General features: G+C 44.8%; 1 pseudogene; it reads right to left on the reverse strand.

Moving 5' to 3' along the window:
* Positions 1–10: 10 nt before the first annotated feature.
* On the reverse strand, positions 11–26,572 carry LOC119382663 (uncharacterized; annotated as a pseudogene).
* Positions 26,573–27,450: the final 878 nt, after the last annotated feature.

The following is a 27,450-nucleotide window of genomic DNA, read 5'->3' on the forward strand; positions in this document are numbered from 1 at the left end:
TCCACCTGAGTGACGAACTTTGAGAATAGCCTTTATTCCCTTTGCATCATATACAGTTAAAATTTCGTACAGTAACAACAACACAAACAGTTTCATGACTAAACAACATAGGAATCTATCAACAAAATGCTATCATATCTTAAACAACTGCACACAGCTAATCTCTTCACGATTGGTGGCATGGTCATAGATGGAGACACAGAAATGTGTCGGTGAAACAAATGCAACCCTTTCAAGCACCGCAAAAAGATTGTACACTGAATATATAGTTTTAACACATTTGCGGCACCTTCAGCCATTAAAGACGTGCAAGGGCAGTAGACATTTGAAATTACAAGTTTTCCTATGTATTGTGTAGCGCCCACAAGTATAGACTACTTACACAATCTCCCCAACTGTCGGAATAATACTAACACACAGAATGTTCTTGAACACTGGCTTCAACTATGAAGACTACCCGAACTTTTCTCAGACATCGGAAAATGGCTGTTGTGGTGGTGTTTTGAACTCCCAACCTGATGCTCAGCATATGCAATGTGCCGTGGTTACTTAGAATACCTTCCCACAGGTTGCCTATGCCTTTCTTCAACACTCATAGTAGTCTTCGGGCAGCAGCCTTAACAATACGGTATTCTAGTACTACAAGCATATTTGTTCTAAAGTTATCACCTAAACTGTGAAAGCTTGGTCCCATGAATAAGCAGTGCCGTGATAAGAGCAAGTGTAAAGGACCAGTGGTGGGTAACGTCAAAGCACAAAGCGACAAAGCATAAAGCGACAAAGTCATTTTAAAGAAAGCAAAGATGTGTGTCCATATTGTAAACAATACTATACATACTACAGTAACTCAAAGGCCCCTATGACTACATTACATGTACAGATTGAATCACGGTTGTCTAGAGCGGCAGAGCACGTGGCTGTGCATGCCGCTGTTGTCCATAGCTGCTACCTCATGTTAGCTACAAGCTTCTGTTCATGCTTGAATTATAGCACAAGGACCTAGCACGCAATATGACTATGTTAGGCATCATTATGGTGTTGGCCTTTGCATATTTCTGCATAAAACTGCAGCTGAAGCGGCCGGCTGGGCACTCTAGACAAGCGTGATTCCGTCTGTACATACAGTGTCAATGACAGGTTGCAAAAAAATACAGAGGCGAACATTGTAGCAAAGCTGCACCTCACAAAAAAAAAAGAAATTATATGTGGCATTGGTGACAAACATATTTTGCATTGTTGTAGCAAAAGTTTCTTCATTTACTTTGCCATATTTCATAATAGCTATATCAAGGTTCCCACCTATTTTAACAGGCCAGTGAGGTTGGCCATCAAAGGGTGGGCGGGGAACAGCTATGACTAGTGGTACAGAGGGCTTTCTTGAATGCGTACCAAGCCCCAACAACCAGTATATAACGTTACAAGGCGCAAAGTGGCTTGTATACAAGCGGAGAAAGAAACCATTTCAGAAGGCTAGGAGTGTTTTTGTCACAAATAAAAAAAAAACTACCATAAAATCGGGACATTTGAAATATGCGCCAATGACTGAGCAAGTGACCCCCCCCACTCCGCTCCCACCATTTTCACTGTTTCATTCACTGTTTTTATTTGCCCTTGTTGGGCGAATAATGGCAGTGAATGCATGCATATTTAACAGAGCATTTCATTGAAAGCATGCTATGCTCTTCCGCCACAATCTCGAATTTTGATCCCTGACCAAGCAAGGGCCCCCCCTCTACATCTTGTCGGATTATCTTCCACCACAGGGGAGGCGCTTGCTCGGGATTTTACAGTATGTTCGAGCACCATACCACACATACTGCAAGATGGCCAAAGTCCCCCTACAAGATGCAGACACAGCAAGCTGAAAGCTGCCAATTGAGGATAGGTTATACAGAGAAAAGGCACTTTAGTGGAGAGCTCTGGATTGATTTTGAACATCAGAGATAGCTTTAGTGCTTACATAAGGCGTAGTAGTGCACGGACATTTTCGCATACTGCTCCTTTATATAATGTCTGTGAATCCTATTTCGTGATCCCACTGTAGAGGAATTAGCTGCAGCTCTGCTGCATGCACACTACAAATGAACGTACTTCAATGTACAGGTGAAAATGGGATGCATGGAAATACAATGCGACAAACAGGTTGCCTGAACAGGAATAAGTGCTTCAGACAGGCTGGCCGACGTTTTGAAAGGTGGACTTATTTTCATCAAAGGCACCTCATCATCCTCGGCATGTTGGTTTTGAAATGGTTAGTAAGTGACGTCACGTCACATTATGCCACTATGGGTACCTTTCATCTGCGAAAGAACAAGCTGGAGAGGCAATAGAAATGGTAATTTCATGTCTGTGAGGATTGTAGTAGGTATATAAGGGTTTCAAATATTTAAATGAAAAAAGAAAAGGCTGAAAGGTGACTGGGGTTTTGGAGCTTAACAGGAGAAAAGAAAAGAATTGCAAGAGCACGGAAACCAGGATAAGTGGAAATGGTTGGGAAGAGGGGGATAGCTTTGCTTTGGCGAAGCCAGCGTCGACCGCCCCTCCATCAGCTTGGGAGCTGGTGATGAAAAAAACGCCCTTTTTTTCTTAAAGACGAAAAAAGAGCCCTTGCATGTGAAAAAAAAAGAAAGGAAAAACATGTATACACAGAGTCGGAGCCTGGAACTTGACCATTGAGGTACTTGTCCTTCTGGCTATTTCCGTCTTCTTGCTCCCCCACTACTGGTGCCCAACGTGATCCTCCCAGGACGGATGGATGCCGAGTGAACACGACTGCTCGAGGCAGTCACAGCTCAACTTGGCAACTGCTGCTTTCTGTGAGGCCAGGGTGCTCCCGACCGGCACGCCGCAACCGCCGACGTACGCCGGTACCTGGTGACGAACAGAAGGCGGACAACAAGAATCACAACAGCATTGTTGTGATTGAGCTGTGAGGAACATGCAGAAGTGGCGGAAGTGGTCGAGGAGATTATTGAGGTGGAGGCCGAAGACTCCCAGGACGGTGAAGAAGAGGCCGATGAGTCTCGGCGCTGCAAGGAGCAGGTTGGAGAGTCTCAGAATGGTGATGAAGAGGCCAGGTAGTCCCGGGATGATGAAGAGGAGGTCGTTGAGGAGGATGGAGATGAGGCGAATGCAGGAGGTGAAGACGACGCTGAAAACTGGGAAGGAGCAGCTGACATCGACGCCGAGAGTCGCGCACGGTGAAGGTGCCAGCGGCGAGACAGTCACAGATATGGAATGCGACCCAAAGGAAGATGGCGAGGAGGATTGGAGGTAAGGAAGAGGAGGAGAAGGAAGAGAACGAGGCTGGTGGTGATGACAAAAACGGAGGTGTTGACGGAAGTGGGCCGGCTGAAGAAGAAAACGGTAAAGACAACAATTTTGTTAACTGCAGTTTCTTCATGGAGAGAGATGCGAACAACGAGTCCCACATCAAGGACGTTGATCAAGAGAGAGCCAAGCAAGAAGGAGGAGGAGGAAACTGAAAGCGACAGGAGTGAAAAAAACTGAACACACCGAGGGGCCGCCACTTTAGCTGCATCCTCCAAACGAACCAGGACTCATCCAGGGCTGCTGGAAGGCACCAGACATGGCACTAATCTCGAGCAACGGCAGTCATTGCCACCAAGTGCAATGGTGATGACGACAGTGATCGAGAACCATGGAAATGGCCAGCCAAGGATGACACCAACAACTAGAAAGAGGCCAAAGTGTCCAGGTGAAGACGGAAATGACGAGAGAAGCCCAGGGAAGTTTCCAGGACATGAAAGAGGCAACCTGAAACATGACACCGACAAGGATGACAAACGAGGAAGCTGCCACCGAGGCGAAGTAGGCGATGTAGTGCTCCGAGTGTGCGCGTTGGCAATATGTGCCTCACCAGGGCAAAGGCTAGTGGGCAGCGTGAACAGCCCTTATCAATGGAGCTGCCATCCATTGCTATCGGAAGTAGTGAGGGATGCCAGGAAGAAGACAATGACAAGCGCAATAAACCTATGGATCTCTAGGGATATTAACCATATCAAATGTAAGCTCAAACAACTTAGAAGGTGTAAAAACATAAGACCTAAGACTTTTGATGATTATAAAAACTTATAAAGCCACTCAATTATTGGCCAATCCCCCATAGTGGGTGTGAGCTACAGTTTATAGGTGAAGAACAACTGGGTGCGCTCGCTGGGACAGCAGGTGGTCAGGGCCATTAAACCATTAAAGGTTTGATCATTAAACGTGCTTGTGAAGCACCTTTGGCTGCCTCCGGCTTTTGCTCCCCTCCCACAACATTTAAGTGGGGGAAATCCTTCAGTTTTCGAAAGGCACCATGAGGTCTGTAAGGTCATTAGAAAATTGTACGTAGGTGTAGAAATGAAAATGTTAAAATATACAGGATAGGTCAAGAGAGCGGTGGTTGAAAAGGCTGGGAAACACACGGGAATAATGAGGCAGGCGGCCTAACAAGGGCTGCATGCTGCAAATGCTGTGGCATAATTCCGACATCGTAAAGAAATAGACAATGCATCCAACCACCAGGACCGTAACTAAGGGGGGTTGAGGGGGTTGACACCCCCCCCCGAAATTTTTCATGCTTTAACTTTTCGGGTGACACTAAAATACTTGCACGCCTTCACAGCGACCACCAGTTGCCAAAGTTAACTGTTCTACACACAAACACCCCCCGCAAAAAATTCCTCGGTACGGCCCAACAACCGCCACAAAACTCTGACAGTTATACCATTTACAAGAATCAGCCCTTATCAGCGCACTAATATCCTTTTGTTTCCCAGCTTTTTGAACCACTGCTCTTCCAACCTAACTTTCCTACATTTTCACGCTTCTATGCGTGTATATGATTTTCGATCTTAAAGCACTTTACTTCCATCAATCTCTCCAGCCCATATTTGCCTGTTTGCAAACCATGGCAGCGTCTTTGATTACTTACCTGAAGTTGGGGCCCGTGTAACACTTAACCCACTCCCTTCCGACTGCATCTCTCAACCTTTCTTACAGATCTCACGACACCTTTTAGAAGTTGAAGGATTTCCTCTTTTAAACGTGCACACCTGTTTTTGTCACATACAACGGCCCTCCACCTTTCGCCAGCTTCCAAGCTGACAAAGAGCTACACTGGATTCCCCGATGAAAAGCCACTCCCGCCCTTCCGACCATTTTCACACTTCTCTCATTTCCCGTATTTTTTTTCTTTTCTTCCATTTCTTTACGTTCACCCCAGACACCTTCTTATCCTTTTTTAAAACAATTTTTTCATGCCCTTGTTCACCTACTACACTCCTCAGAGGCGTGAAATGACCATGCCGATTCCCTCTCCTGTTTCCTCTTTTGCAGATAACAAGGGCCTACAGCGACACCACGTGACGTGGCGTCACTGACTAACCCTTTCAAAACTAACACACCAAGGATAATGAGGCACCTTTCACAAAGATAAGTCTATCTTTCGAAACGTTGGCCAGCTAGTCCTAGACACTTATTCTTGTTCACACAACCTGTATGTCACAAATGAAGGGGTAACGCATGTACAAGTAACCCCAATATTCAAGACACTCGTCACGGTGGCATGAATGGCTACTCTCCATGCTGCTCAAACACTGACGGCACAAAACTACAAGGCACTGGCTTGTTCTGTTGCCAGAGAAAAATACACTGCTTCTACCATTGTTGTCATGGCGAATTTTCTGGTTCAAGCCGATGAATCAGTAAATGTCTGAATGCAACATGTCACAACATTCAACATCTGGAAGGTTCATGTCAAAAATCCCAGAAATCCCAGAGCAAGATTAGGGTTTGAGATATGGCCTAGCGAAGAGCTCTGGATTAGTTTTGAACATTATAGGTTCATTAATGTGCACCTAAAGCTAAGTACACAAATGTTTTTGGGTTTCACTCCTACCGACTGGTGTGCCTTGGAATTGAACCCCATTGTCACGAAGACGTCATCAAGTTCAGGAGCCTCCCCTTTCGTTAGATATTCTTAGCTTGCGACAGGCGTGCATGGTTTTCACTAGCAGAGCAAGGTCCTTCTTGCAGAGAACCTTGGACTTGGAGAAAATGTGGTGGCGACGGACCTCCTCGTACTTCACGTCAGGAGTGCGTACTGGGAACAACATGTAGTACAGGCAAGAGCTGGAGACAAGCCGGTGAAGGGATAGAGAGTACACCTCACGTGTCAATACGCTGTCTGCAGAGTTCAGGTCAGTTGTCCGCCGTGAATGCTCGTAGTGGTCCAAGTAAGCTCTCGTGATCAAGGGCACAATGGCCTTCACCTGCAAAAAAGGAAAACAACACCCTGAATTCTGCAGCTACCAGCACTTTCCAAGCTCTCTACACCGAGTCTCTCCTTAGACATGTAAAATATACTGCAGCACGGCAGCATCTGCCAGCCTTTTATGGCGTTCCATGCTAGTTAAGTCTGTGAGAATCACTTAACCCTTTCAGAGTCAACGAAGTAGTACATGCATGTCCCCCACGAACACCTTCAAAATGGTCAATGACGTACGCGTACGTGATCGCTTGTGTGCTTAAAAAGCGCAGCTTTTTCTAAACATCTCTCTTGCTTGGCATGTGCTGCCACACTGCGGGAATACGTGGAATTTTTTTGCTTGCACCGATGTCTCTCAGTTATTTAGATGTGAAGCATCTTATAGCGGAGTTCAATCCGGTGGTGGTGGTGTGCGGCGTGACCACCCTTACTGCGCATGCGCAAGCCCTCTCCACACACCTCCTCTCCCCTCCCCCTCTACATTTCCCCCTATCCCTCCCCTTTTTGCCCTCTCCACTCCCCCTCTCTCCACTCCCCCTCTGAAACGCGGGCTCTACATGCTGAAACGCTGCTTCGCATCGCCTCATGGTCCCCTTTAACGGAAGATGGTGTGATTTTTTTTAATGCTTTACTACAGTGGTGCACTGGCTGTCGCTTGCACATCCAGTCACATGTGGGTGCGGGGCAGCTAGTTTCGGTTTCGGGCAGTTCCCACTTCTTGCACCTGCGAAACTGATGACTGTCCAGTTTCTTATCTCTCAAAGGGTGGCCGCTCGTTACTCTCTTGTTTATTGCTCACCGGAGTGCGATTACACCTGTTTCTGTTCAGGTGCTGACTTAGACAAACGCTGCCGGCATGGTTGCGTTTCCTGTTTTGAGGAGTCACAAAAACCAATTCCCTCTCGTTGGCAACACGACGAAGGATTATTATAGGTTTTTGACTCGTTTTGCCTTCCGAGTGTGCACAAAACCATACAGTTCTTTTTTTTCTTCAGTGCACTCACCCACTCAGTTCGCTTATGCTATAGAAGTGCATGCCAGTTGCCCTGCTGCAAGTGAGTTGAGCGACGTACTTTGGTGTGCCTATTTTTGTATGTCTGTGTTTATTACAATGCATCACTTTTGAAAAGTTGCATAAGCTTTTCCTTTTTTTTTATAATTTCTCATGTTGTTACTCACAAATAAACTATGTATACGTAACAACACAAATGACCTTTTTGTCACTTTAAGGTCACCTTAAAAAAATTACAATTTTTGTTTCAAAGTAGGTTGGACAGAACAATTTAAATCAGCAATAAAAAAAAATCTGCCCCAGGGGTTCACATTTGGCAAAAAAATTTTACCCTCAAATGGTAATGAGAAGAAAGATGAGAGCTGGCCACAAAATGTTATTTCAAGTTGGTGTAAAGGATCGTATCCAGTAAATCATAGTCATGGCAGACTTCAATGTGAAAGTAGGAAGAAAATAGAAAGGGGAAGAAGGAATTGGTAACCATGGTATCAGTTCATGAATGACAGAAGAAAGATGTTAATGGAATTCACAGAATGAAATCAACTCTGGATAATGAACGTCATCTTCCGAAAGAACAGAAACAGGAATAGAACATGGAAAACCCCAACGGAAAAACAAAGAATGAAGTATAGATTTCATATTATGCGGCTACTCAGGCAAGGTGCAGGACGTAGAAGTAATAGGCAAGGTAAAGTGTAGTGATCATAGGTTAGCGAAAGCAAAGATAGCCCTTAATCTGAGAAGAACATGCGCGAAATTAACCCCGAAAAACAGGCCAACCTTGATGTAGTCAAGAGTAAAAATAGAGGAATTCAGGCAATACTTTTTTAACGTGCTCAGAAAACGCTACCAGTAAGTAGTCAAGGCTCCTGCGTACTTGAGACAAATATAGCACTGTGCAGCAGGAAATCTGCAAGTCCATTTCACAGACAGCCAAAAATTGCTAGCTCTCATCTTGGCAAACTGTGTAGTTGAAGGGATGGACATGCCCAGTGGCTGATCTCTTAACTGTGAAAGCATCCTCGGTTAAATTTATATTGATTGTTTTGAACTCAATAAATAAAAGGTACACATGCCTCTCTCTTCAGAAATACCAAAGTAATGCCTCTTAGTACATCCCATCTTGATCAACAGCTCTCTGCTTATTATTTTATTTTATTCTACGTTCACGTGAGCTGGCACGTGCCGTACTACGTCTGTGCTATTTCATACACTACATGCCTGAGTGGGTGACTTGTCTCGTACTGAACCCACTACGACAGAACTTACCTATACAGTAGACTCTCGGCAAACGGAAGTCTCTTAAACGGAATTGCTGTTTAAATGGAACAACTGCCTCTAATATGATTAATTCTGCACCTCCGTTCATCTCTCAGTAAACGGAACTGCTATTAAACGAAACATATTTTCCCAATCCCTTCAGGTTCCATTTGATGAGAGTCTACTGTATTTCCAAAAGCACCGTTACACTTTCCAATGCAAGCTTTCTCTCACGTGCCCCGCAAGCTAGACACCTTGACAGACGTCGCTTGGTGATTAACTAATTTAAACCTCTTTAAAATGCTCTATATGTGTTTGGCTACTATCTACTGGTCAACCTGACACAGGATGGTGCATGACTTAACAATCTCTCCTAGTTCGTTTCTTCTGTCGTGATGTGAAACACATGTTAGGCCTATACACTCCCTGCACTGAAATGGCTCGGATTGAAATCTGACTTCGGCTAGCTACCTAGCTCGTGATGGCCATCGTCATGTAGCTGTGCTCCGCGACTTGAAATGCTTTATTTTTGCTTTTTACAAAATTAGATTGAGGCAATTTATTGGGAGATTTACGGCTGCGCTCGAACAATTGGGAGAGTTGGCAAGTATGTAGGATGCAGCAAGTGCACCCAGCGCTGTGAACAGAAACCGGAGCACAAAAGCACCTTACAAAATGCAAAGTTTTCACGAACCTTTTGTATTAAGTCCTCAATCAGAGTTGGATCAGTGTGAAGTGCAGGCTGAATCTCAGCTTGAGTTAGCACATAGCACTCGTATTCGGTTTCCAGAGTCTTGGCTAGTTCTTGAGCTAGATCGATGTCCTCTTCAAGGTGGCTTACGAGAACTGTCAGTTTGTCAAGCTTTGTCTGCAATGTAAGCAAAAATAAAAAGACTAATGAATGCACCTCAACAAAATCTGAAAAGAAAAAACAAAAGTGACGAAAAAAACTGGAGCACGAAACGGCGATGACAGGCTGGTCACAGTCCTCATTAAGGAAAAAAGATTCAGTGTGCAATGCAGATGCGGCTCAATCAGTAATAATATATATAATAATAATAATAACAGTGACACAAACAGGGCTGTTTGGGCATGTTGGTAAGACATGACAAATAATCTTCAAGCTAACAATCAGACAAGGACGGGGAACAAGACTGGAGACATGCAAGTGCTAACTTGCAATACTTTTCAAGTGAAGGCTGTTACGACTCACAGATTTCAGTGGCAGTGTCGTACGCGAAAAACCCGGTGCCAGCGAGCGTACAGAAAAGCGGGCCTCAAAGGTGCGCCGGTCACATGTACATTTGTATGCCCCGTTTTCCAATAACTGATGCTCTCTCGGATGTGGCCGTGTCAGCGATCAGCTGTTTCTGATATGGCAATCTGATCTCTTATCGAGGTGACTTGCCATTTCACGTTACCACAGTTCATTGTTGCCGGGATGTGATGAATGCATGGAAGTGTTCTGCTGCTAAGCATGTGGATGAAGGTTCAATTCCCGGATTGGAGGAAGGGAGAAGTTAGGAGGGAGCATTGCACAATGCGATAGAAAGAAAGGAAGAAAACTAGTATGTCAGGCATGCACACACTAAGCTTCGCTCGCCCCTATTTCGCCGATAGCGCAAGGGCCCCTGAACTTTACTGAGAACTGCAAAGCTGAATGCATAAGGTAACTTGTGACAGTACGACAAGCGCAGAAAACAAAACAATCAGTGGCCATGCAGGTATCACAATTCTTCTATATATAAAGCAATTGATGGCTTGGACAAACAGTTATCCCCTAAACTATTAATCCTATTGGCCTCGATTATTTCACGTGTAAGTTGGCTGCTGCTTGTTGAAACAATGCTGAATTTTTTATATCTCCTCACTTTGGCCAGAACTGGGAACCAACACAAGAAACATCACTATAATCACACCTTCCACAATGCACATCGAGAAACTCTCCGCACTTGACCCTCACATTGCTACAATGTTCCCTGTGACTATCATTTACACACCTCCAACTTTGATCTATATAAGTTTTATCACAGGAAATTAGTAAGCTAGACTGATTCCACGAACTCATCCTTATGATTCTTTTGGCACCCATGCTTGCTAGAGGTGCTAGGATTAGTCATTCTGCACAGTTCTTGAAGCCCGCCAGAAGTGGAAAAAACAACTCTAACATTTGCGGTTTGCTTTATCTTTTTTGATCGATGTGACAAACTGTGAATGCAAGCTGGATCACTGCAAACTACTGTTTCCCAGTGGCAGCATGCAAGGCATCGGGCTGTTTTGACCACTTCTTTAACCCTTTCGAGGGTTTTCACCACACAGGTACAGTATCCCCTAACTGGCACCAAAGGCTTTCACTTGCGCATCAGAACGCGCACACGCGGTGCAGCTGGTTCCGGTTTCGTCCTTTGAGTGGTTATCGCTTCTCGTGCCCGCAAAGCTGATGGCTGTCTGGTTTCTAATCTCTCAAAGGGTGACTGCTTGTGACTCTCGTTTATTGCTCCCCGGGACACGATTACATCTGTTTCTGTACGGCACTAAATTACACAAACGACGCTGCCGCGGTTGCGTTTTCTGTTTTGGGGACCACCAACATTTTTTACCGGAAAGGAACTCTGGTGCGCTTATTTTTGTATGTCTGTGAGCTAAGCTTAATACAATGCATAATTTTTATTTATAAAAAGTCATGTAAGTATTTTTTTTTATTTTGCTTGATGTTACTACGAACAAACGATGTGTACGTAACAACAAAAATGATTTTTTTGTCACTTTACAGTCACGCAAAAAAATGTTAGACAATTTTTTTTCTTAAATAGAATCATCTGAAGAATTTATTTCAGCAATAATAAAATTACACATTTTTGGACTGCATTTCGCGAAGAAATTCAACCCTCAAAGGGTTAACAGGATGCCTTTGGCGACACTGACTAGTAAACTAGTGGGAGACCTAGAGGCAGATAGCCGGATAGTTTGTTCATTGAAACTGATGCCCATTAGTTCTGAACATGATTTGTGCAATGCGTTAAACAGCATAACTTAGCAATACCCCTCTTATCTAGATTCGAATGAGCAGAATCATATGAAAGCAATGGCTTGTCATGAGGTTTGTACTTCCAGTAAACCCTTTTGCCACGAAATCAGTCTCATGTCAAGGAATCTAATACTGTTATCAGATGGCATCTTGTGGGTCATTTTTAGTGATGCTAGGCCTGCACGTACAAAGGTTATTGTGTTATTGGCCAGTGATTCAAAAGAATCGGAGCTGCGGTACCAGGAATATTACGAAGTATTGCCCCCGTTCTTAGTGATTTGTATTTAGCACAATTTGACAGGGGTCTTAGTTGCTGCCTTGCCGATTTTTAATTAAACCAAGATTTTTAGGGTATGTAAACAACACATGGCACCATATATTTACATCCTATGACCCTCATAGGGTTTATGAGGAATTACATGTAAACAGACTGCAATTTTGTCAATTTCATGACAAGGTGCCATGATGACAGCAAAATTCGCTGTGTTGTCAATGTTGACAACGGTGATCGTCAATGTAATGGAATGAAGGAATGAAAGGAAGGACAGATGGGATGGACATACAAGGCAGACCCAACTTCTAGCACTTCACTGCTGTCGCACGTAGAGTGACATCAAAACTACACGACAACCTCATTGTTAAAATAAACAACAGAGGCATGTTTTGAAGACTTACAAATTTTGTATCCCTTTTTATCTCATCTTGGGAAACCCCACCAGTGCAAAGATGGAACAGTGCTTACCTTCGGCAGTATCTTATCAATCAGTGATCCGCACATGGATTCCTCCTCTTGGATGCGTTCATCGTTGTTGAGGGATGAACGGACATTGTCCGGATTTGAGATACCTAAGGCACAAAATAGTGACAGGCTTAGTTTTTATGCTCAACCCAGACAGACCCAAGGCGTAACAACGTTAAGCTACTGCTGTTTCAACAACCTCACAATCAAGAAGTCAGGCAATTGGCACTTGTCAGTATAAGACAAGATGCACTCCAACTGCTACAATGACCGCCAAATGATGCAGTGTCTGCTTCTTGATTTATTTCCTTAGCTATTTTGATCTCAAGAAAACTCCAATATAATTTCTAACAAGTACAATTAGGTTAGTAATGATTCGCTTACTTTTTTTTTTTCATGCACTTGCATTAGGTGCTGCATGCTGCCAGCTGGCTGGAAGCATGCTGCTCTAATCAAGTGGTGAATTGAGGAAGGGGATCTGCGTGATTCTGTGTGCAGGAAGTATTCAACAGCAGCTTGGAGACAACTGTTCAGCTGGAATTCATTTTCTCAAACTAGCTGTTTCATCCTCTGCTGCCCTCCCCACTCCTTCCCTGTCTGTCTGTCAAAAACACCAGTGGGCAACTATTCTCATTCGCTTCAATGCCTCGTCTCATCATATGACCAAATGGGCAGTCGACGATACTTTTCAGTTGTTCTCAACTTACTTGGAGGAGTTGAGCGATTGTTGGATTCGGGAGAAACTGCTTCAGCAACAAAAGCTCCGTTCCTTGAATATGGCGAATACTGGTAGCGCAGCTTGCTTTGGGGCCGACTCAATAAGAATGCCATCCCTGGCTGTAGGGTCACCGAGGAAATCTCCAGCGTCCAAGCTGGATACTCCAGAATCAATTGATGAAAGCAAGCTCTGCGACTCTTTCAATTTCTCATGAAGGCTCTCCTCGAAATAGCAGGTTCCACGAGGGGACTCCGTGAGAAACCCTGCCAAATGGGAAATGGCGGCGTAAGTTGAACCCCAGCAGTGCCACTTATCTAATCTAGAAGCAACGTCCAGGAGAGGGGATTGCAACCAAATCATTCAAGCATGTTTCCAGTGCCCAGTTAACACACAAAGGTGAGTTTGTTAAGCTTTATCGGTGGTAACCGCGCAAGACAGGCAGAAACACGTAAGCAGCGACGGGACAGGCATTGTACAGCCGCTTCCAATAGTTTTTGTGCTTGTCTGTCCTGCGCTGTTACACAAGAAATCCAAAGCACTGTACAGATGCTTGCCACCTCATCTTGGCATGTCCTGAAATGCAGCAGCACTACAACTTTGCATTTTTCCGAGTCGGAGATACAATCAGCTAGCTCAGAAGCTCACTGAACATCAATGAGCTACAATGCAAGATCCCAAGACTTCTTGACTTTGCATGTGCCACTGACTTACTAATCCCTCTTTACACTTCTCTACATCTGAGGCCCTTCATGTTACAAACAAACAGGCATAGCCCTTTGACTTCCATGGAAGAGCTGTAGATAGATGGCTTACACCAGTGTATGATCATAGTTAATGCGAAAGACAGGTCCTGATCATCCATGATGCAAACAGTTTTCTTTACTAGTATTGGAAATAGCTAGACAGCTGATTTTGGCAAACGATGTTGAGCTTGGACGCTCATGCTTATTATTTTGTGGTTTCTATTGGTTTTACGAGAATTAAAGGACACAATACAGTCAACTAATTTTTTTCAACATGCCTGGTAGCTTGGGTGCCTCTGTGGCATTACCATGGACAATTGGCGTCAAATGAAAGGCGAACAGCGGCCAGCATTCACAAGAGTATAGACCTTATGCAAAATTGCTGCCATCTGTCGGAGCTTTGACGAAGCTACCGATTCGGCGCCATGTTGCAAGCTTGCGTACGAATCGTAATGCTCTCGCTACTATAACTTCTTGCTTGCATCTGCTTTGATAGTAGGAAATCGGGGCATAAAAATGTCAGACAAATGTGTAAGGGCCTGTACACGTTACCGGCTTTTCCTAGTTATTACGTTGACAGTTATTACGTGTGAAGAACTGCCTAACAACGAGAAGAAGGTACAAGTTTATCACCGAGTCAGATGTAGGCCTTTCGTCGTTGAGAATGAAGCTTTGCGCTAGGTTATGAATTTTGTCTGTCTGTGTTCAGTGTAGCGAATAAAGCGCTGTTAACTATCTGAATATCATGCGTGTAGTGTAGGATGGTTGGGAAGAGGCTTTAGCGTGCAACACAGCTAGGCACAGCGATCACGGTAAGTGCTTATGACCCATTTCAAAGCATATTTCAGTAGCCTACGTCGACCTGATGTAGTATTGTGCACCTGCTTTTAAATAAAACGTTGCCCTCTTTTCTTATTTTTGAAATAAAAAATATTGCGCTGCTGTAGTCACCAACGTATGTTATATATAGAATTACTGCGCAATTAAAATTTCCGTATCTCATGCACGTGAAAAATGAACATCAAAAGTGTTAGTTGCTCCAAGAAGTAGGTGCCGATTAGCTGGTATTTTATTGAATATCCTTCCGGCATGTGCTCGTAAATAACTAGAGCTGTACGAATAGCAAAATTTTGGGTGCGAAGCGAATTCTAATATTGAAGTGCGAGTGCGGATCGAATCACATTTTTAAAAATATTTCTCAAATATTTCTCGAATACTTTTCCAATACTTCGAAGCGACATTGCAGAAAAAAAAAGTTGGAGAGGATTCTTAAGCATATCCTTATGAGATAGCAACATGAACGTGTTTCTTTTCGCTAGGTAGATGAAGCACTGGTGGGGTGGTATTTCATAGTTGTCTTATCAAGAATGAGGCAATGTAGAGGCCAAATTGTATTTATGTACATGATTTGGTGCAACCAAAGTGTTGCCGACAACACTTTACACGTGATAGGCAAAGATGCCATTTCCTCAGCCTCTTCTCCTCTTTCAACTTCTGTGGAAGCCCAACTGATGTGGCGGACAAGTGTCTGCTCCCTTCAAGTCCGTAGTTCCAAATCTGCCTCGTAGACGTCGACATATAAGAACAGCTGAAATTTTGGATGCTAAAAAGCGTTGGCGTCCGATTTTTCGGACTTCCTGCCCAAATTTTAGGTCCAGAACAGCATTCATTAAGCCCCCAACTCTGCCATATTTTTCATCTCCATGTTGAAACTAGCGTTTTCTTGAGTTAATAGATTTGCGACCGTAGCTCAGCTTGAAAGGCAGCTTTGCCGCAATACGGGGGTGTGATGAGGTGAAGCATATTGAAAATCTGAAGGGGTCACTTTCAATCTGATGTTGACCGTATTTGTCTTTGGGAAGTTCGAATTGTTCGAATAGTAAAATTCCAGTGTGAATCGAATCGAATAGCCAACACTATTGGAAAAATATTCGAAATTTCGAATATTCGCACTCCCCTATAAATAACACGATACGCCAAGAATATTCGCGTTCACATCATCGCCTTTGGGGCCTACAGGCGCCTTTCAATTTCAACTCATTGCAGCAAGACAGTTTTGTGACGCTGACTGAACACCTGTGAAACCGCCTCAGCACGTAAACGGTAGCACACTAGCGGTCGAATGTAACATATTTCCCGGAACAGCATTTTTTTCAGTTTCATACCAGAAGTCTCACACACTTGAAACATCTGTTGACACTTCATAGCACACGGGGGTGGATGCAGGATTTTTCCAAAGGGGATCAGCTATTGGGAGAACTTCATATGCACTCTTCTTGAGGTATAAATTTAATAAAAGGCGGGGGGGGGAGACAAATGGGCTGTGCCTCTGAATTTGGCAGTGATAGCACATGAAATGCTTGAAAAATACGCATAGCGAAGCACACGCGAAGCATCCTATTAAACGCTACCTTGTTAAACTCCACTATCGAAAACTAACTACAAACAAGACACTCTAGCACAATCGGTCCGTTCGCTGAGAATCGAAGATGCGCACGAGCTACCTGTCTACCGCGTTATTGTTATCGCAATGTAATAAACAAAGTAATGCTGTCAACAGCTGCGCAGGCATGCGCGAGTAGCCATGATGCAGCTTTGAAGCACGTACACGAAGCCAGTTTGTCTGCGCCTGCAAGCACCCGGTTCGAAAACTGTCTCGTTCTGGCATGACACGAAAGAGTGCTCTCCAAGTGTGCCGATGATGTCACATAGCGCATCTATTAATAACGGCGAACATAAACACGGCGTTAGTCATCGGGCAGCAACCAGAGCCATGGAACGATCTGATGATTCTCGTCGGCCGCGAGGAAATCTAACATTGAGGTTAGTTTCTGGTAAATCTTTCTTCAGCATCCCAATTTCCTCAATCTGAGCTACACAGCACACGAAAATATGTCAGCATTGCCGTTCCTATCAGCCGCCACACGTTGATACGTGCGCTCCGTGTGTACACACGCGGAGCGCGCTTAGCCTTCAACGTGGCAGAAATGTGCACGGTGGCTGCTAGATGGCAGCAGATTTTGCATAAGGTCTATAGTGTGCGCCGTCCAGTCAACACCATGGACTGGCGGCATATGCGCAGTGCTTCCAAAATGGATGCGTGCGCCTGTCAATGGTGCTGACTGGACGGCACGCACTATACCACTGCAAATGCTTGCTGCTGGTCACGTTTCATTTGACGTCGATAGTACCCCACAGAGCCAATGTGTAGGGACACTCGAGATTTCAAATGCTGAAACGCCTCACTCTACAACTGATCAGATTTTCTGCCATGATTTTAGGCCTAAAACAGCACTATTTAAAGCCACCACTACTGCCATATTGGTTATCCTGCAAACTCCGACCAACGTTCTTGTGTGCTGAGGATCCATTTGCAGTCAAAGTGATTCTCAAAAGCCAGCTTCACCACAAGGCAGAATATACGGTATTGTACCCCTGTGCATTGTGCAGTTGTAGTACAAGCTTGTACCACTGGTGTGCTGTAGGAGGAGCTCTCCTGAGTCAGTAGGCCAAGTTGCATCAACCGACAACGATGTGTGCATTTCTCTGGCATTTCATTCCGTGTGTCTGTAATGGCACTTTGACATGAAGAAATGGCAGATTCTCGCGATTAAAGTGCAGCAGTGAAGTTTTCTGCTTTTTTTTTTGGCAAGATTGCTGCAGAAACTGTTGTGATAATGCAAACAGCTTATAAAGAACACGCTCTCACTAAAATGCACATGTCCCAAAGGTTTGCTCAGTTTGGAAGGATGGAAATGACAATTGAAGATCAGCCCAACACCGGTCGTCCATGAAGTGCGAGAACCGAGGAAAACATCGCCAAAATCTGTGATCTCACCACAGAAGATCAACGAAGAACAACTGATGAACTCCAAGACTAATCTTGATTATCCTGGAGCGTCGTCCAGCACATTCTGCACGATGATTTGGGAATGTAACGAGTAGCTGCTGAGCTTGCACCCAGACTTCTCACCAAAGAGCAAAGGGCTGCTCATGTGGAAGCCTGTCATGCAATGAAGGATGCAGTCAAAGACAATGCATATTTTTCAATAAAATCATCACAGGCGATGATTCGTGGTGATATATATGACTACGTTCCCGAATCTAAACAACAGTCAAGTCAATGGAAGTCTCCTGCTCCTGCCTCGCCTCATCCAAAAAAAGCTCGTCAGGTTAAGAATGCAATGTCAAAAAGCACCAGCAGGATCTCAATGTTCTTTGGTGACAAGTCTGTGCACAAATTTAGCAGCCACTCATCGCATTTCCAAAGTGCCACGTGAAATGCGCTGAATGGAGCTCCAGAATAACCTAGATAAGTCTTCGAGTTGGTCAATTGTTCTACGTCAGTCTTCCATGATTAGATCACAGATTTTGGCGATGTTGTCCCCAGTTTGTGTACTTGAAGGACAACTGGAACAGGCCTGACCTCCGGTTGTTAGTTTCCCCCTTCCAAGCCAAGAAAACCATTCGGACACATGCATTTTAGTCAGAGCATGTTCTTTATAAGCTGTTCGCATTGTCACAGCAGTTTCTGCTGTGTTCTTGCCAAATAAAAAACAAAACAAAACGTCACAGTCGCACATCAATTGTGAGAATCTGCCATTTCTTCATGTTGCAAGTGCACTAGAGACATACAGAGAGAAGTGACAGAGAAACCAAACACATTGTTGTTGGTTCCCACAACATGGCATACTGATTTAGGAGAGATCCTCCCACAGTGCCCTAGCAGTGCGACCTCGTACTACATTAAACAATGTGCTGAAGTACGATTCCAGTTATTTTAGAGTCCCCCCTCGTATGTGTTCCTTAATCATACGTGCACATGCCTGCCATCTTCCGTCACAGTACTGTATGAGCACCAAGACATAAGGGCACTGGCAGGCCTTCAGGGCTATTTCAAATGTGGATGTGGCAATTTGACCCTTTGAGGGAAGCAAAAAAGCACGCAATCATTTCTTGGCTTATTTGTAGAGCTGTGCGAATAGCAAAATTTTGGGTGCGAATCGAATTCGAATATTGAGGTGTGAGTGCGAATCGAATAGAGTATTTTTCGAATATTTCTTGAATATTTCTAGAATGTTTTTCGAATACTTCGAAGCGAAATTGCAGAAAAAAGAGTTGTAGAGGATTCCTAAGCATATTCTTATGAGATAGCAACATGAAAGTGTTTCTTTTCGCTAGGTTGATGAAGCACTGGCAGAGTGGTGTTTCATAGTTGTCTTATCAAGAATGAGGCAATGTAGAGGCTGAACTGTATTTATGTACATGATTTGGTGCAACCAAAGTGTTGCCGACAACACTTTACACGTGATAGGCAAAGACGCCCATTTCCTCAGCCTCTCCTCTTTCAACTTCTGTGGAAGCCCAACTGATGTGGTGGTCAAGGGTGTGCTCCCTTCAAGTCCGGAGTTCCAAATCTGCCTCGTAGACGTCGATATATAAGAACATCTGAAATTTTGGATGTTAAAAAGCTTCCACTTTCGATTTTTCGGACTTCCTGCCTAAATTTCATGTCCAAAACAGCATTAATTGAGCCCCCACCTCTGCCGCATCTTTTATCTCCATGTTGGAACCAGCGTTTTCTTGAGTTAATACATTTACGACTGTAGCGGAGCTTGAAAGGCAGCTTTGCCGCAATACGAGGGTGTGATGAGGTGAAGCATATTGAAAATCTAGGGACCACTTCTAATCGGACGTTGACTGTCTCTTGACAAAGTTCGACTGTAACGGAGCTTGAAAGGCAGCTTTGAAGCAATACCGGGGTGTGATGAGGTGAAGCATATTGAAAATCTAGGGACCACTTCCAATCAGACGTTGACTGTGTCTTGGCAAAGTTCGACCGTAACGGAGCTTGAAAGGCAGCTTTGCCGCAATACCGGGGTGTGATGAGGTGAAGCATATTGAAAATCTATGGACCACCGGACGTTCTCTCTCTCTTGGCAGTTCGACAGTAACGGAGCTTGAAAAGCAGCTTTGCCGCAATACCGGGGTGTGATGAGGTGAAGCATATTGAAATTCTAGGGATTACTTCTAATCGGACGTTGACTGTGTCTTGGCAAAGTTCGACCGTAACGGAGCGTGAAAGGCAGCTTTGCCGCAGTACGAGAGTGTAATGAGGTGAAGCATATTGAAAATTTGAAGGGGTCACTTTCAATCTGACGTTGACTGTATTTGTTTTTGGGAAGTTCGAATAGTTCGAATAGTAAAATTACAGTGCGAATCGAATCGAATAGCAAACACTATTCGAAAAATATTCGAAATTTCGAATATTCGCACACCCCTACTTATTTGATCTTTCTAACAATTTCATGGCCTCTGTGGAACATGAAAAATTAGATGCTGACTGTATTTTACCTGTCTTTACACACGAAAGACATCACAGATGAGGGCTCGTGTAAATATTGGCCACCTAACAGTCAGAAATATGTATCCCAAGGTCAGCAAATGATTATTTTTACATTCCACGCTATCGTTGCGTGGCAACCGTGATCACGAATCGAACTCATCACATTACACTTGGCAGAAGAATGCCATAGATACTGAGCCACGAGTCGCTGGCTCTCATTTGGTTGTGATGCAATATGGCAGACCTTACGACAACACTGCGGCTATGCTTGAACCAGTGCCCCCTCTATTTTTTTCAATGCCAGTCAGATGAACCTGATCCAGCTGTTCACCACCCTCTCTTGTTCTTTCCTACTCACCTACATCAGCAAGCCTTCATGCCTGCTTTGCGTTCATGGGGGGAGTACCCTTTAGGTGGTGCACCACGACAAAATTCAGTAAAGGTAGTTTTTTTGCTCAGTTGTGTTCATATCTGTGGGGCGGCGTCTCGTATACCTCGTGATCACTCTGTTGGCTGTCACGTGGCTCTCAAAGCAGCGCGGTGTTTTGAGATGGTGCGTCTCCGTTCGTGGTACTATGCGGGCTAGGAATGGCGACGCGTCACTGTGACACTGCTGCATGCGCTGACATTAAGATCTGCCACATGAGCGCTGTGAGGTGGCGGCAGCATTGCTTCAATCCACAAAGGAAGGAGTATGAAGGAACAAATTTGGCAGACTCATGATATAGCGGAGGGACGGCACGTCTACCCCATCTCCACGACAACGCGTTCAGACCAGGGGCGTAGCCAAGGGGGGGGGTTGGGGGGGTTCAAACCCCCCCCGAAATTTTTCAGTTTTGCTTGCGTATATATACACGCACACATACAAACGCACACACGAACATACATAAAGTATGGTTGAACCCCCCCCGAAAAAAATTTCAGACGCATGTTTGACGCAAGCAGTCGTAACCTTTATGTGGCGTCGCACCACAACAACTCCTGGAACTAAGGCGGACCAACGGTTCCCATTGAGGAGCGAGCACTTGCACTGACATTGTAAAAAATAGAGGAGGCGTTGCTTGAACCAACATGCAGCAGTAACAACTGCTTGCATCTGTATTCCGACTGGGAAAATATTTGCTGGGAAATATAAGCTAATCAGCCTAACGAACTGCAACACCTTTCTCACACCTTTAATTTGTTGAGAGATTTTGTTCAGGACATCCAAGCGGCCTTGCTCCTTCAGGACATCAACCAGGTGGCCGAGACTGCAGCGCTTTGAGCAGGCCTTTAGAGCTGGGTATAAGTGCTGCAATGCCACCTGGAGGGGCATCAACTTGCAGCGTTCAGCCCACTGATCCACACCCTGGTAAGAGAAGTAGATCATCAGTCACAGTGACATTACAGTGCTGCTAAAGCACAAAAAAGCACTGTTAATTTTAATATCCAGCAATTGCACTCATCTCATTCATCCACATCAACCTTTGTAATTAAGAATATTTACATCTCATGGTTTTACGTGCCAAACAAAACCACATGACTTGAGCAGAAAACAGTAATGCTGAAACAGCTGCAATGCACCCGGGACACCGCCCCGAGTGATGTTCTGGTGAACATTAGTAGGCATAGACCTCAAGCAAAATCTGCTGCCCATCTAGCGGCCACCGTGCACATTTCCGCCATGTTGAAGGCTAAGTGCACTCCGCATGTGCATACGGAGCGTACGTATCGCGTGTGGCGGCTGATGGGAACAGCAATGCCGACATATTTTCGTGCGCCGTGTTGCTTAGATTGAGGAAATTCGGGTGCTGAAAAAAGGTTTATGGCAAACTAACCTCCATGTTATTAGATTTCCTCGCAGCCAACGAGACGCGGCAGATCGTTCCGCTGCTCCAGCTACTGCTCATGACTAACACCACGTTTATGTTCGCCGTCCTTAATAGATGCGGTATGTGACAGCATCGGCACTCATCAGAGAACACTCTTTCGTGTCATGCCAGAACGAGGCAGTTTTCGCACCATGTGTTTGCAGGCACAGAAAAACCGGCTTCGTGTATGAGCTTCAAAGCTGCATCGCAGCTACTCGCCCATGCCTGCACTGCTGTTGACACAATTACTTTGTTTATTACATTGCAATAACAATTACATGTTAGACAGGTAGCTCGAGCGCATCATCGATTCCCAGCGAGCGGACAGATTGTGCTGGAGCGTGTTGTTTGTACTTTGTTTTCGATAGTGGAGTTTAACAAGGTGGTGTTTGGTGGGATGCTTTGCACGCGTATTACTTCACTATGTGTATTTTTCAAGCATTTCATGTGCTATCACCGCCAAATTCAGAGGGGCCGCCCAGATGGCCTGATCACCCCCCCCTCTTTCTTAATTTATATCCCAAGAAGAGCACATATCAGGCTCTCCCAGAAGCTGATCCCCTTTCGAAAAATCCTGTATCCACCCCTATGTGCTATGTGCTTACACTCGACAGTGTTGGTTTCACAAGCGTTCAGTCGGCAGCGTAAAACTGCCTTGCAGAAACGGGTTGAAATTGTAAGGTGCCAGTAGGCTCTGAAAGCGACGATGCAAACGCAAATATTCTCAGCATATCGTTTTATTTATGAGCACATGTCGAAAGAATATTCAATAAAATACCAGCTAACCAGCATCTACTTATTGGAGCAACTAACACTGTTACTTTTCATGTTCACTTTTCACGTGCATGAGAAGTAGAAATTTTTTACATTTTAATCGCGTGTACATCAGTGACTACAGCAGCGAAATATTTTTTCCTTCAAAAATAGAAAAGAGGACAACGTTTTATTTAAAATTAAATGCACAATACATCTGGTCGACGTGGGCTGTCCCTTATGAAATACGCTTTGAAATGGGTCAACAGCACTTTCTTACTGTCATCGTTGTGCCTAGCCGTGTCGCGCGCTAAAGCCTTGTCCCTACCATCCTACACTCTACGATTTATAACCCACTCTACTGATTTATAACCCACTCTACAATTTCTAACCTAGCGCTAAGCTTCATTCATAACGACGACAGGCTTATATGTGACTCGTAGGCAAACTTGCACCTTCTTGTTCTGAGGCAGTTCTTTACATGTAATATCATTATCTTTACATGTAATATCATTATCAACGTAATAACTAGGAAATGCCGGTAACGTGTACAGGCCCTTACACACTCATCTGATGTTTTTATACTCCGATTGCTTTACTATCAAAGCAGATACAAGCAAGAAGTTATAGCAGCGACAGCAATACGATTCAGACACAAGCCTCCAACATGGCGCCGAATCGGTAGCTTTGTCAAACCTCCGACAGATGGCAGCAAGTTTGCATAAGGTCTATTTTGTTAGCAAATGAAAAAAACTAGTGTAAAGAGGGTCAGGAAGTGCATGTCACAGGTCATGCAGAGAGTTGGGAGAAATGAAGAAACATTCCAGCACGGGGCACAACTGTCCAGCAACCCGCTGAAGTGTAAAGTAATTCGAGAGTTGAAAGAAAAGCACACTAACCTCTAACTCTGAGTCGGGGATGCCCAGAGCACAAGCAAAATCTTTCCACGAAGAGCCACGAAAGCAGGATGCAACAATGGGACTCAAGGTTGCTGCCACTTTTTCATAATCAATTTCGTCAAGTCGGAGATTGTTGTTCTTGTAGAAATGCAAGAGCTGATCCTTCGCTAGGCGCCATTCCTGATATGCTTCACCTTCCAGATCGTCACCTGCGTTTAAACATAAACGCCGAAATGCAGCTGTATTCCAGCGAAAAATTGCACCACCTCCCACTAAAGGGAACCATGTGGGGATGCGAAGCAGTGCATGGGTCGACTTAATGTTCCGTTCATCACGGGCAAGTTCCGTTCATCACGGGCACCTTGCCCGATGTTAACGCGTCCTTGCAAGTGGAGCACACCATGAATTCAGTGTAGTTGCTGTTGCTCGTCCCGAACTCTTGTTGGAGCACGCCACACGGATTCATTGCGTGTCTGCAGAATCTCGTTCCCCGACATTATCACGTGACTGCTGAGAGCAACAGCATCTTACTCAGCCCCTTACAGAAGCCTGAATGCGCTGGCGCATGCCAGCGCATTCTGACTAGGATACAACGCATTGGTTCATCGCGTGTCTGCAGAATCTCGTTCCCCGACGCCATCACAAGATTTCTGAGAGAGTGTAAAGAGGAGAGGCCACAGCATCTTACCCAGCCCTTTACACAGGCCCAAACGCGCTAGCACGTGTCAGCACACATGGTTTTGTCTGCGTTACGCCAAGCCCGGGCGCCTAAAGTGCTCTGCATGGATCATCATCAAGGCGGTCGAAGAACAAGAGGAAGAAGACTTCTCCTTGGTGCGAGCGCGCGCTCAGATGGCTATGCTAGGTGGGACGGTCACCAATTGAACTACAGACACAGCCCAGCGCTAAAGCTGCTTCGCAATCATCATCAAGGTGGTCGAAGAACAAGAGGAAGAAGACTTTTCCTTGACGCGAGCGCGCGCTCAGGTGGCTATGCTAGGTGGGACGGTTGCCAATGGAACTATGGACAAGTGTTGCGGAGTTGCCACTCCGGAATCGGAATGACTCCGGTATCATTCCACATTTTCGCGACCCCGGAATGGAATGGGAATGGAATGGGGACAACGCTTGGAGAAATGGAATAGGAATGGAATTAAGCGCCTTTCGCACGGAATGGAATGGGAATGGAATTACGTCTTTTTCCAAAAATATAGCACGTTTCCGCCTGCGCGCTGTTTTTTAAACTTCAAACATTTGTAAGTCAGAGCCTCGAATTTAACAAAAAAGCAGTATTTTCAAAATGGCTTTGCTGATTACAAGCACCGTACATTTATAAGCAACGCGCCTACCACAATTCTGTCCTTATATAGACTGTGTTGCTCCGAAGTTTGTCTCTATTCTTCGTGTAACTGTGTTGTGCGGAACTACGGCGGCGGTATACTCCCCCCCCCCCTACGCCTTGTGATATTTTTCCCTTGTGGACCCAATAAAGTTGTTTCACTCACTCACTCGGCAGCGCCTCAAGTGCCTGCTGACTCCCCACCCTCCACTTCATTGTTTTTGCTTCTGTCGCCGTTGGCGACTCTGACGCATATTCGAAAAAGTGCTTCTCTAAGTTGTGATGCGTATTGGCGCTGGAACAATGCTTGTGTTCACTGCAAGCTTTCGTAAACCAGCTTGCCCGCCGTCTCACCTCATACCCCCCTCCCCCCCCCCCCCCCACCCTTTTGCAATACTGTGCCCCTGTCTAGGCGCTCCAGACGCATGGCAAAACTGCTTAGTTTTCTTGAACACTACTTTTGTCAGCATAAAAATACGCTATGTCGTCATTTTAGCATTCACACATTTAAGCTTAAACAATGTTAATATTACCATTCGTTCAAACTTGCTGACCATGAAAATGCTATAGGTAGCGGGAGAACTGCCCCTATGGGAATTAGTAGGGCAGTTGTACTGCAGGAGATATGTCACCAAGCTACTATTACTTGACCTTGGTAACGTGTTTTGCATACTTTCCCAGTTCTTAATGCATCTGATGATATCAGCTTTATGTCCATTCTTAACTCGATAAAACTATCAAGGTGCCTTTCCTACATTGAGGAATTACAGGAATGGAATTGAGCTGCCCGGCCATTTCCAGAGTGGGAATGGGCTAAGTTTTTTCATTCCGAGGAATTGAAAGGAATGGAATCGTGGTAAGTTCTAATTCCCCGGAATGGAATTGGAATGGAATGGAGGCGCCCATTCCGCAACACTGCTACGGACACGGCCCAGCGCAAAAGCTGCTTCGCATCTAAAAGGAACGTAGAGATCAGTTCTCGATTCGCCTCGATCTCTTATGCTCATTGGTTGTCGACAACGCGAGTAAAAAGCGGTATGAAAACTTTCACATGTTCTGACCACTAGCCAAGGCCTTAACCGCGCTCACATTTTTTGTAAACAACAACTGGGCGGAAAGCGCAGCTGCAAATGGTACGAGGCACCACATTCAGGGAACCGCTAAGGGCAGGGTTCCGTTTGCAGCTGAAAGCAACGTTACGAAACATTTGAGAAGCTTTTGCGAGTAATCTACCAGTTAACGGTTAGAAGTCATGATATTTCATGTATATGAATCGTACGCAAAGCTTTGCGTTAGCGTTTGTCGCCACTGCGCACGCGTCGTGCGCTAACCACTTGCTGACCCCCGTTGAAGGAATAGCGGGCGACCGCAAGGACCGCTAACTTAGCGTACGCTAAAACTCCTGGCGGCAGAGACGCAACAAGTGCTCGCGCGGCGTTCAGGGCAAGTAAGAAAGGCCGCCACATCAGCTGCCACTCACATTTCACCGTACCTAATATTTGCTCTCACTCACACAGCTTAGTCGTCGGCTGTTGCATGCTGAGAGACGTTGGACCAATGCTGCAGCTTGTGACCACGTGACAACAGGTGCCACAGCCACAGGTTCAGACGCAGGACCCGCAAGTAGCTTGTTGACCAGGGTTGCCAGGTACTCGGAGAGCTACCCGCCAAATTTCCGCCCGTTAATAGCCCAAAAGTAGCCAAACGTAATTAATAAAAAATAGCCCAAAGTAGCCAAAGAGAGCAAATATAGAAAAAGGTTTCTATTTATTATAATTTATACACAGAGAGTTTATACATGTTTCCAATTGTGCTGCTGCTTGCAAGATCGCGTGTGTGGTGCAGGTAGCAGAAATAGAAAGGAAATGTCACTTTATTTGCTAGAATTTCTGTTTTCTTGTTGCTCTTTATTAATTTGTTTTCTTTGAAGTGACGACACAATGTGAGGATTGTAGTCAAAGGAATGGAGAACCCCATGGAGGAGATGAATGTTTTTAGTAATTGCTCGTTTGGTATTTCACTACGTTTTTTTTATGTAGCGGCCGTGGTTTAAAGCAAATAACTAAAGCTAAATGATGCGGATCACATTCAGAGCATAAGTTGGAATCCACATCAAGCTAAGCTAAAGTAAAGCGGTAAATTATAACCTTTAAAATCAACGGTGATGCGTAAAATCTGGTGATAGTAGGCATAGCACAGAAAAACGTTACGAGGGTCCAAGTTACTTCTTGCGTGCTATCATGTACACTTTATATTTAAATCCACAAATTTATTCGCCATGAGAAGGAACAACTTAGCAGCATCGCGAAACCCGGCAAAAGAAGCTTCGCCTTAAAAGGCAGGGAATATATTCATTATTACTGACTACCGTAATTGTCTGGTGGAGGTTGCTGATACCTAAAGAATGCAAACACACAGGTAAAGGATAGTAGAAAGAGTGAAGTAAAGATAACTGTGTACGTAAACACTTGATTCACAACGAACTGGAG

Source organism: Rhipicephalus sanguineus, chromosome 2 (assembly GCF_013339695.2).
Source record: "Rhipicephalus sanguineus isolate Rsan-2018 chromosome 2, BIME_Rsan_1.4, whole genome shotgun sequence".
Lineage (NCBI taxonomy): Eukaryota > Metazoa > Arthropoda > Arachnida > Ixodida > Ixodidae > Rhipicephalus > Rhipicephalus sanguineus.